Raw genomic sequence first — 12,390 nt, 5'->3', positions numbered from 1 at the left:
ATATCGAGAAGTGTAAGCTGGAACGAGGAGCTATCTGAAACTGAGCCGAACCCACACTGACCGCAACAGCTCCAGAGAAATTCCTAGATATATTTTTACTTTTTTTTTTTTTAAGTAAGAGAAAAAAAAATTTTTTTTTATTTTCTTTTTTCTTTTTTCTCTTTTATTTTCCTTTAAAATTCCCTATTACTCCCCCATTACTCCTTAACTTTCATTTTCATAAATTCTTATGATTTTTTTAGTTAGGGAAAAATTTTTTTTTCCTCTTTTTTCTCTTTTTTTTTTTTCCTTCTTCTCTTCTATTTTCTATTTTTCTTTTTCTTATTTCTTTTAAAGTCCTCTAGTACTCCTCTACTGCTCCTTTATTATTCATTTTCAATACACTATAACTTTACAAAGAAGAAAGAAAAAAAAAAGAAGAGAAGCCCTATTTTTAAACCGAACCTCATATATATTTCTAAAATTTTTTTGGGGGGTGTTTTTGTTTTTGTTTTTAATATAGTATTTTTAAGAGTCTAACCTCTACTCTAGATTTTTAATTTTTGTTCTTCAGTATATGATATAAACTGTGAACATTTAAGAATCCAATATTCAGTTTCCATTTTTATTCAGGAGTGAGAGATTATTCTCTCCCAATCTTGACTCTCTCTTTTCTACCTCAGAACACCTCTATTTCCTCCTTTCCTCCTATTTCTGTTTTTGTTTTTAATATAGTATTTTTAAGAGTCTAACCTCTACTCTAGATTTTTAATTTCTGTTCTTCAGTATATGATATAAACTGTGAACATTTAAGAATCCAATATTCAGTTTCCATTTTTATTCAGGAGTGAGAGATTATTCTCTCCCAATCTTGACTCTCTCTTTTCTACCTCAGAACACCTCTATTTCCTCCTTTCCTCCTATTTCTGTTTTTGTTTTTAATATAGTATTTTTAAGAGTCTAACCTCTACTCTAGATTTTTAATTTCTGTTCTTCAGTATATGATATAAACTGTGAACATTTAAGAATCCAATATTCAGTTTCCATTTCTATTCAGGAGGAGAGATTATTCTCTCCCAATCTTGACTCTCTGTTTTCTACCTCAGAACACCTCTATTTCCTCCTTTCCCCTTCTCTTCCCAATCCAATTCTGTGAATCTTTGTGGGTGTCTGGGCTATGGAGAACACTCTAGGAAAAGACAACTGCGTAGATCTGTCTCTCTCCTCTTGAGTCCCCCTTTTTCTCCTCCTGCTCATCTCTATTTCCCTCCTCCCTGTCCTCTTCTTCATGTAACTCTGTGAACCTCTCTGGGTATCCCTAACGGAGGAGAATCTTTTCGCCATTAACTTAGAAGTTTTATTATCAGTGCTGTATAATTGGAGAAGTCCTGAGACTATAGGAAGAATAAAACTGAAATCCAGAGGCAGGAGATTTAAGCCCAAAACCTGAGAACACCAGAAAACTCCTGACTACATGGATCTTTAAGTAATAAGTGACCGTACAAAAGCCTTCATACCTACACTGAAACCAACCACCACCCAAGAGCCAACAAGTTTTAGAGCAAGACATACCACACAAATTCCCCAGCAACGCAGGAACATAGCCCTGAACGTCAACATACAGACTGCCCAAAGTCACACCTAACACATAGACCCATCTCAAAACTCATTACTGGGCACTCCATTGCTCTTCAAAGAGAAGAAATCAAGTTTCACGCTCCAGAACACTGACACAAGCTTCCTTAACCAGGAAACCTTGACAAGCCAACCGTCCAACCCCACCCACCGGGTAAAAACTCCACAATAAAAAGGAACCACAGACCTCCAGAATACAAAAAGCCCATTCCAGACACAGCAATCTAAACAAGATGAAAAGGCAGAGAAATACCCAACAGGTAAAGGAACATGACAAGTGCCCACCAAGTCAAACAAAAGAGGAGGAGATAGGGAATCTATCTGAAAAAGAATTTAGAATAATGATAATAAAAATGATCCAAAATCTTGAAAACAAAATGGAGTTACAGATAAATAGCCTGGAGACAAAGATTGAAAAGATGCAAGAAATGTTTAATAAAGACCTAGAAGAAATAAAAGAGAGTCAATTAAAAATGAATAATGCAATGAATGAGATCAAAAACACTCTGGAGGGAACCAAGAGTAGAATAACGGAGACAGAAGATAGGATAAGTGAGGTAGAAGATAGAATGGTGGAAATAAATGAAGCAGAGAGGAAAAAAGAAAAAAGGATCAAAAGAAATGAGGACAACCTCAGGGACCTCTGGGACAATGTGAAACGCCCCAACATTCGAATCATAGGAGTCCCAGAAGAAGAAGACAAAAAGAAAGGTCATGAGAAAATACTCGAGGAGATAATAGCTGAAAACTTCCCTAAAATGGGGAAAGAAATAGCCACCCAAGTCCAAGAAACCCAGAGAGTCCCAAACAGGATAAACCCAAGGCGAAACACTCCAAGACACATATTAATCAAATTAACAAAGATCAAACACAAAGAACAAATACTAAAAGCAGCAAGGGAGAAACAACAAATAACACACAAAGGGATTCCCATAAGGATAACAGCTGATCTATCAATAGAAACCCTCCAGGCCAGAAAGGAATGGAAGGACATAATGAAAGTAATGAAAGAGAATAATCTACATCCTAGATTACTGTACCCAGCAAGGATCTCATTCAGATATGAAGGAGAATTCAAAAGCTTTACAGACAAGCAAAAGCTGAGAGAATTCAGCACCACCAAACCAGCTCTTCAACAAATGCTAAAGGATCTTCTTTAGACAGGAAATGCAGAAAGGTTGTATAAATGTGAACCCAAAACAACAAAGTAAATGGCAACGGGACCACACCTATCAATAATTACCTTAAATGTAAATGGGTTAAATGCCCCAACCAAAAGACAAAGATTGGCTGAATGGATACAAAAACAAGACCCCTATATATGCTGTCTACAAGAGACCCACCTCAAAACCAGAGACATATACAGACTAAAAGTGAAGGGCTGGAAAAAAATATTTCACACAAATGGAGACCAAAAGAAAGCAGGAGTCGCAATACTCATATCAGATAAAATAGACTTTCAAATAAAGAATGTGAAAAGAGACAAAGAAGGACACTACATAATGATCAAAGGATCAATCCAAGAAGAAGATATAACAATTATAAATATATATGCACCCAACATAGGAGCACCGCAATATGTACAGCTAACGCTAATGAGTATGAAAGAGGAAATTAATAGTAACACAATAATAGTGGGAGACTTTAATACCCAACTCACAACTATGGATAGATCAACTAAACAGAAAATCAACAAGGAAACACAAACCTTAAATGATGCAATGGACCAGCTAGACCTAATTGATATCTATAGGACATTTCACCCCAAAACAATCAATCTCACCTTTTCCTCAAGTGCACACGGAACCTTTTCCAGAATAGATCACATCCTGGGCCATAAATCTGGTCTTGGAAAATTCATAAAAATTGAAATCATTTCAGTCATCTTTTCTGACCACAGTGCAGTAAGATTAGATCTCAATTACAGGAAAAAAATTGTTAAAAATTCAAACATATGGAGGCTAAATAACACGCTTTTGAATAACCAACAAATAATAGAAGAAATCAAAAAAGAAATCAAAATATGTATAGAAATGAATGAAAATGAAAACACAACAACCCAAAACGTATGGGACACGGTAAAAGGAGTGCTAAGGGGAAGGTTCATAGCATTACAGGCTTACATCAAGAAACAAGAAAAAAGCCAAATAAATAACCTAACTCTACACCTAAAGCAATTAGAGAAGGAAGAGATGAAGAACCCCAGGGTTAGCAGAAGAAAAGAAATCTTAAATATTAGGGCAGAAATAAATGCAAAAGAAACTAAAGAGACCATAGCAAAAATCAACAAAGCTAAAAGCTGGTTTTTTGAAAAAATAAACAAAATTGACGAACCATTAGCAAGACTCATTAAGAAACAAAGAGAGAAGAACCAAATTAACAAAATAAGAAATGAAAAGGGTGAGATCACAACAGACAACACTGAAATACAAAGGATCATAAGAGACTACTACCAGCAGCTCTATGCCAATAAAATGGACAACTTGGATGAAATGGACAAATTCTTAGAAAAGTATAACTTTCCAAAACTGAACCAGGAAGAAACAGAAGATCTTAACAGAACCATCACAAGCAAGGAAATCGAAACTGTAATCAAAAATCTTCCAGCTAACAAAAGCCCAGGACCAGATGGCTTCACAGCTGAATTCTACCAAAAATTCAGAGAAGAGCTAACACCTATATTACTCAAACTCTTCCAGAAAATTGCAGAAGAAGGTAAACTTCCAAACTCATTCTATGAGGCCACCATCACCCTAATTCCAAAACCAGACAAAGATGCCACAAAAACAGAAAACTACAGGCCAATATCACTGATGAACATAGATGCAAAAATCCTTAACAAAATTCTAGCAAACAGAATTCAACAATATATTAAAAAAATCATACACCATGACCAAGTGGGCTTTCTCCCAGGAATGCAAGGATTCTTTAATATCCACAAGTCAATCAATGTAATACACCACATTGACAAATTGAAAGATAAAAACCATATGATTATCTCAATAGATGCAGAGAAAGCCTTTGACAAAATTCAACACTCATTTATGATTAAAACTCTCCAGAAAGCAGGAATAGAGGGAACATACCTCAACATAATAAAAGCTATATATGACAAACCCACAGCAAGCATCACCCTCAATGGTGAAAAATTGAAAGCATTTCCTCTGAAATCAGGAACAAGACAAGGGTGCCCATTCTCACCACTACTATTCAACATAGTCTTGGAGGTTTTGGCCACAGCAATCAGAGCAGAAAAAGAAGTAAGCAATCCAGATAGGAAAAGAAGAAGTGAAACTCTCCCTGTTTTCAGATGACATGATCCTCTACATAGAAAACCCTAAAGACTCTTTCAGAAAATTACTAGAGCTAATCAATGAATATAGTAAAGTTGCAGGATATAAAATTAACACACAGAAATCCCTTGCATTCCTATATACTGACAATGAAAAAACAGAAAGAGAAATTAAGGAAACAATACCATTCACCATTGCAGCAAAAAGAATAAAATACTTAGGAGTATATCTACCTAAAGAAACAAAAGACCTGTACATAGAAAACTATAAAACACTGATGAAAGAAATCAAAGAGGATACAAACAGATGGAGAAACATACCGTGTTCATGGATTGGAAGAATCAATATTGTCAAAATGGCTAACCTACCCAAAGCAATCTATAGATTCAATGCAATCCCTATCAAGTTACCAACGGTATTTTTCACAGAACTAGAACAAATAATTTCACAATTTGTATGGAAATACAAAAAACCTCGAATAGCCAAAGTAATCTTGAGAAAGAAGAATGGAACTGGAGGAATCAATCTGCCTGACTTCAGACTCTACTACAAAGCCACAGTCATCAAGACAGTATGGTACTGGCACAAAGACAGAAACATAGATCAATGGAACAGAATAGAAAGCCCAGAGATAAATCCACGAACCTAAGGACACCTTATTTTGACAAAGGAGGCAAGGATATACAATGGAAAAAAGACAACCTCTTTAACAAGTGGTGCTGGGAAAACTGGGCAACCACTTGTAAAAGAATGAAACTCGAACACTTTCTAACACCATACACAAAAATAAACTCAAAATGGATTAAAGATCTAAATGTAAGACCAGAAACTATAAAACTCCTAGAGGAGAACATAGGCAAAACACTCTCCGACATAAATCTCAGCAAGATCCTCTATGACCCACCTCCCAGAATATTGAAAATAAAAGCAAAAATAAACAAATGGGACCTAATGAAACTTAAAAGCTTCTGCACTACAAAGGAAACTATAAGTAAGGTGAAAAGACAGCCCTCAGACTGGGAGAAAATAATAGCAAATGAAGAAACAGACAAAGGATTAATCTCAAAAATATACAAGCAACTTCTGAAGCTCAATTCCAGAAAAATAAATGACCCAATCAAAAAATGGGTCAAAGAACTAAACAGACATTTCTCCAAAGAAGACATACAGATGGCTAACAAACACATGAAAAGATGCTCAACATCACTCATTATTAGAGAAATGCAAATCAAAACCACAATGAGGTACCATTCCACGCCAGTCAGGATGGCTGCTATCCAAAAGTCTACAAGCAATAAATGCTGGAGAGGGTGTGGAGAAAAGGGCACCCTCTTACACTGTTGGTGGGAATGCAAACTAGTACAGCCACTATGGAAAACAGTGTGGAGATTTCTTTAAAAACTGGAAATAGAACTGCCATATGACCCAGCAATACCACTTCTGGGCATACACACCGAGGAAACCAGATCTGAAAGAGACACGTGCACCCCAATGTTCATCACAGCACTGTTTATAATAGCCAGGACATGGAAGCAGCCTAGATGCCCATCAGCAGATGAATGGATAAGGAAGCTGTGGTACATATACACCATGGAATATTACTCAGCCGTTAAAAAGAATTCATTTGAATCAGTTCTAATGAGATGGATGAAACTGGAGCCCATTATACAGAGTGAAGTAAGCCAGAAAGATAAAGAACATTACAGCATACTAACACATATATGGAATTTAGAAAGATGGTAATGATAACCCTATATGCAAAACAGAAAAAGAGACACAGAAGTACAGAACAGACTTTTGAACTCTGTGGGAGAAGGTGAGGGTGGGATGTTTCAAAAGAACTGCATGCATATTATCTATGGTGAAACAGATCACTAGCCCAGGTGAGATGCATGAGACGAGTGCTCAGGCCTGGTGCACTGGGAAGACCCAGAGGAGTCGGGTGGAGAGGGAGGTGGGAGGGGGGATCGGGATGGGGAATACGTGTAACTCTATGGCTGATTTGTGTCAATGTATGACAAAACCCACTGAAATGTTGTGAAGTAATTGGCCTCCAACTAATAAAATAAAATTTAAAAAAAAAAAAAAAAAAAGATGGAAGGACTGATGTTGAAGCTGAAACTCCAATACTTGACCACCTGATGCGAAGAGTTGACTCATTGGAAAAGACCCTGATGCTGGGAGGGATTGGGGGCAGGAGGAGAAGGGAATGACAGTGGATGAGATGGCTGGATGGCATCACCTACTCAATGGACATGAGTTTGAGTAAACTCTGGGAGTTGGTGATGGACAGGGAGGCCTGGCATGCTGCGATTCATGGGGTTGCAAAGAGTCAGGCACGACTGAGCAACTGAACTGAACTGAACTGATTCTTAGTCACTCAGCTGAGTCTGACTCTTTGCAACCCCACAGACTGTAGCCCACCAGACTCCTCTGTCCATGGGGAGTCTCCAGGCAAGAATACTAGAGTCAGTTGCCATGCCCTCCTCCAGGGGATCTTCCCAATCCAGGGATAGAACCCAGATATTTCCTAGGTAGTGAGAGAATTAAAGTTATCTTTTATTGTGGTATCAGAATTGTGACTGATGGTTCAGGCAGTAAAGAATCCACCTAAAGTGAGGGAGACCTGGCTTCAATCCCTGGGTTGGGAAGATCCCCTGGAAAAGAGAATAGCTACCCATCCTAGTATTCTGGCCTGGAGAACCCCTGGGCAGAGGAGCCTGACAGGCTACACAGTCCATGGGGGTCACAATGAGTTGGACATGACTGAGTGACTTTCACTGTCACTTGTTGTGTTAAGGATGTGACTTTTGGACCACACTCAAGGATGGCAGCTGGTTGCCAGGAGAACCAACTCCCTAAATGAAGGGCTTGGAAAATTTCCAGCTTGGTGGACACATGGAGATTTGGGGAGCGTGACATGCACACAGAGGGTGTGGAAGCTCTGAGCCCTTTCCCTGTGAAGGAGTCAAATCTGTCATCCCAAAATATTTCCCTTTGGCATGAGAATTATTTTGAGGTAAAAGCAAGAACCCTGCAAACTCAAGAAAAATTTTACCTGTTTCTTGCATGTGTGATATTCTCATTCATGTCTGACTGTTTGCAACCCCAGAGGCCTGCCAGACTCCTCCATCCATGAGATTTTCCTGACAAGAATATTTGAGTGGGCTGCCATTTCCTACTCCAGGGGATCTTCCCAACCCAGGGATTGAACCTGCCTCTCTTGCATTTTCTGCATTAGCAGGTAGCTTCTTTACCAACTGTGCCACTCTTTCTTAATTGCCTAAAATAATTTAGGGAGGTGTCTTGGCCCCAGAAGACAGCAATTACCAGAGGTTTTTTTTTTCTTTAATGTGAATGACTTGTTTGTATGTCAGAGCAGACATCTAGTTACCAACCATCTGCTCTTCTTATTATCCCATGAATTACCCTCTTCCCCTGTGAAGCCTCAGGCCCCTATCTCATTCATCCTCAGGATGGCATATAAGGCTCAATTGTTTGACTTGTCCTTGAATCTCATTGTCTTCGCAGCACTCCCTTGTGTGCATAATTAAATTCATTCTTCTCGTGTTAATCCAGCTTATGTTGATTGGGGTATTAGGTCAGCCAAAGAACCTAGAGGTACAGGATTTCCTCCCCAACACACCATGCCGTGCCCTATGCATCTCCTTCATCTAGTTTTTCCTAAGCTGTATCCTTTCATAATAAATGGATAAATCTAGTAAGGCAAAGTGTCCTTTGTGTTCTATGAGCTGCTCGAGCCAACCAATCAAAACCAAGGAGGGGACTACTGAATTACCCTATCTGCAGCTGGTCAGTCATAAGCCCAGGTGACAAGCTGAACTTGTAACTAGATTCTGAGGTGTGCAAGGCAGGCAGTTTTGTAGGACTGAGCCCTTAACCTGAAGGACCTGATTCTGTCACCAAGTGGATAATGTCAGAATTGAACTGAATTGTAGGACACTCCACTTACGTCAGAAAATTGCTTGTAGACTGGTGAACACAAGTTGGAAATTGAGTGACCAGAGCCTTTACTGTAGAATTCTGTGTATCTGGATTTTCCTGATTGGTACATAGAAATGATCTGTTCTTAAAAACAACATACAAACAAACAAACAAAAATCTCTTTGTAGTAACAAAGATATATATGGAAATCTTAGAGACATTTCACAAGTGATTTTGCAATTGTCCAATTAGCAGAAAGCATTATAACATAGTCCTTAGCACATGAGATTCCATTTATATATTTTCTTATCTTTTTTGCTAACTCCTATAATGTGTTCTAAATTCATCACCATTTTCATGCAAGTGGAAAATAATTATGAATAAGCCCTCCAGTGTACAGATCAGTCACAGGTTCTTGATTCTTTCAATGACAACTGAAATGAGATAAGACTAGGCACTTAATGGTATTTTCTTTCAAATGTATCTAATTCAATCCCCCAATTAATACAACGCTACATTTATATTTCCTTAGGTAGAGTTTAAATGTGCAATCTACGACTAGCATGGAGGCAGTATAATACAGAGAAGAGAATATTGAATTTGGAGTCAGAAATGGATTTAAGCACTATCTGTGACCCTTAATTCCTTTGGATAAGTTACTTAACCTCCCTGGGTGTTAAGAGTCTTCCTTTGTAAAATGACAATACTACATTTGCACAGGGTTATTGCAGCAACTATTGACAGTGCACCTGAAAGCATGTTATAAAAAAATTTAATGCTGTGGCACAGTTTAAATAGGTCTTCATTTTTTCCAGTATATGCTCTTTATGAAAGCAATAACAGAGATACTTTCTAAGGACTTTATGCTCAGTGGGTGAGAAAGAATTAGCAGGCCTGCCACTGAGTGCCTTCGTTTGGGGGAATATCAAAAAAGAAAACATAGCCTGGTCAATAGCTGTTAAAGATGCAAATGGTAGATTTCTTGGTAAAGACACAAATACTATGTACTACCAGAAGGGTCCATATCTACAGAATATTTTTAGTGAGCTATATCTGGCTCATCTTGGACTGCTTATAGCTAAAAAACAAAAAAAAAGAAAAAAGAAAAACGAAGTACTGAAATCTGGGACATACATGCTATTTAAATATCAGAGTAAGATGGCATATTTCATTCTTTCATAACCCCAAGGTTTTAACCTTTTTGAGTGGGATACACACACGTATACATACATGGCGTCTTCTTTTGTTAAAGAAGCATAAGAGAACTTAATTTAAACAGTGTTGATGTCCCATTCTTCTCTGCTTCACCTGTGCCTCTCCATGAGTGGTATCTATGAAATTAGAGTAAACATTGCTCTAAGATCCTTAAACCTTGTAAGTCTGCATTAGCAATTTAATTATTTGTCTCTCTCTCCCAGGTTTAAAAATTTGTTTTGACATGATCATTATCCACTCGTTTGCTCAAGCTAGAACACTGGGAATTGTCCTTGATATTACCGATATTATTATTTTTTGTACATTCTCACCACACTGTCTAGTCAATGATCATGTTCTAGCAATTGTAATTCTGTCTTGAATGAAATTATACATCTCTGTTATTGCCCACAGGCTAAGATATCTTCATCTCATTTATAGGTGAAGGGATAGCTGCAAGATGGTAGTTCAGTTGGTAAAGAATCCGCCTACAATGCAGGAGACCTTGGTTCAATTCCTGGATCAGGAAGATCTGCTGTAGAAAGGATAGGCTACCCACACCAGTCTTCTTGGGCTTCCCTGGTAGCTCAGCTGGTGAAGAATCTGCCTGCAATGTAAGAGACCTGGGTTCGATCCCTGGGTTGGGAGGATCCCCTGGAGAAGGGAATGGTTACCCACTCCAGTATTCTGGCCTGGAGAATTCTATGGACTCTATAGTCATAGGGTTGCGAAGAGTCAGACACTATTGAGCAACTTTCATTTGTGTCTCTACCCTTGGTGCCTTCTCCTTCTATCCAGTTTCACCACTCTGCTCAAATCCTTTTTCCAACTGCTTTCATTCTAAAGACCAACAGCTTTATCATTTCTTCTGCTACAGTCCTCCCTAACTTCATTCTCTGTGATCCAGTTTCCCCAATTTTAATATTGCTCCTCAATCTTCTCAAGATGTTCTTATCCCAAGACTTGAACATGGGCTTTTTTCCTCTGTCCAGAACATTTTTCCTGACAAAAGTATCTTATGTCTTACTTTAAATTTGGCTTTCTCTTGTAAGATTCTTCTGAACTAGAAACTCTGTTCCATAATCTTATGACTTTCTTTTCCTCATTAGAGACTTGACGGAAAGCTACAAGTAACTGGATGGTGACTTGTGCAACATCTAACTTTTTTCTCACTTTCTTTTGTACTGCAAGCTTTAAGAGGGCAAGAAGAGTATTCTTCTGTTCATTGTTACAACACAAGCTCTCAGCACAGAAATTACCAATGGGACAGGCTCAGAAAGGTTCACTGAAGAATGTAACAGTTCAATTCCAGCTGATGAAAGAACAATTAATAGCTACTGTATCTTTCTAGATATTAAAGATAATATCCCCAGTTCTTTTCTTATAGATTGCAGTTTTGATTTTTAAAGTGCTACAGTACAATTCTATTTTTGTGATGAATTAATGAATGTAGTGCCCTTACAAGGAATGTCAAGGCTCAAATAAAGAGGCAAGTCCTCTAGGTGTTCAGTAAAGGAATTTGTTGAGCATGAAAACTATAAAGTATTTTCCTTTTCCTAAGAAAGAAATATGAAATGCTGAGCAATCACTGACCCCTCTTAGGAGTAAAACAGGAAATACAAAGCTGCAGATGGATGTAGGGTGTCCTACACCATAATTTCGCAAGTTGCTAAGGGTCAACTTGCCGTGTAAGTCAAGTATATTCTAAATAATATTCTGATTAGAGTCCATGGATCTTCAATTCAGAATTGCATTTTAAAATTCTTACTTCCTACTCTGCACAGTTTTTGAATCTGTGCATGTGTGCTCTGTCGTGTCTGACACTTTGCAACCCCATGGAGTGTAGCCCTCCAGGCTTCTCTGTCAATGGAATTTTCCATAAAAGAATACTGGAGTGGGTTGCCATTTCCTACTCCAGGGGATCTTTCCAACCTAGGGATCTAAACCACATCTCTTACATCTCCTGTATTGGCACTGTGCCACCTGAGAAGCCCTCTTTGAATCTGTAGGTTGATGCTAATTTCCAGGCCATTATTTATTCAAAGATAAAAGGAAGGTATGTGAAGAAAATGACTGTATGAATGCAATCAATTTTTAGCAGAAGAAATAAAAATCTGCTTATTCTCAAAGATGCTCCTGGATTTTAACAAGCTTCAAGGTATGGCATGATGATGATGATGATTTAGTAGCTGAGTCTGTCCGACTCTTGCAACTCCATGGACTGCAGCCCACAGGGCTTCTCTGTCCATGGAATACTCCAGGCAAGAACACTGGAGTGGGTTGCCATTTCCTTCTCCAGGGGATCTTCCCAACACAAGAATCAAACCTCAGTCTCCTACACTGC

Source organism: Muntiacus reevesi, chromosome 5, assembly GCF_963930625.1.
Source record: "Muntiacus reevesi chromosome 5, mMunRee1.1, whole genome shotgun sequence".
Classification (NCBI taxonomy): Eukaryota; Metazoa; Chordata; class Mammalia; order Artiodactyla; family Cervidae; genus Muntiacus; species Muntiacus reevesi.
Note: the sequence above shows the minus strand (reverse complement) of the source record.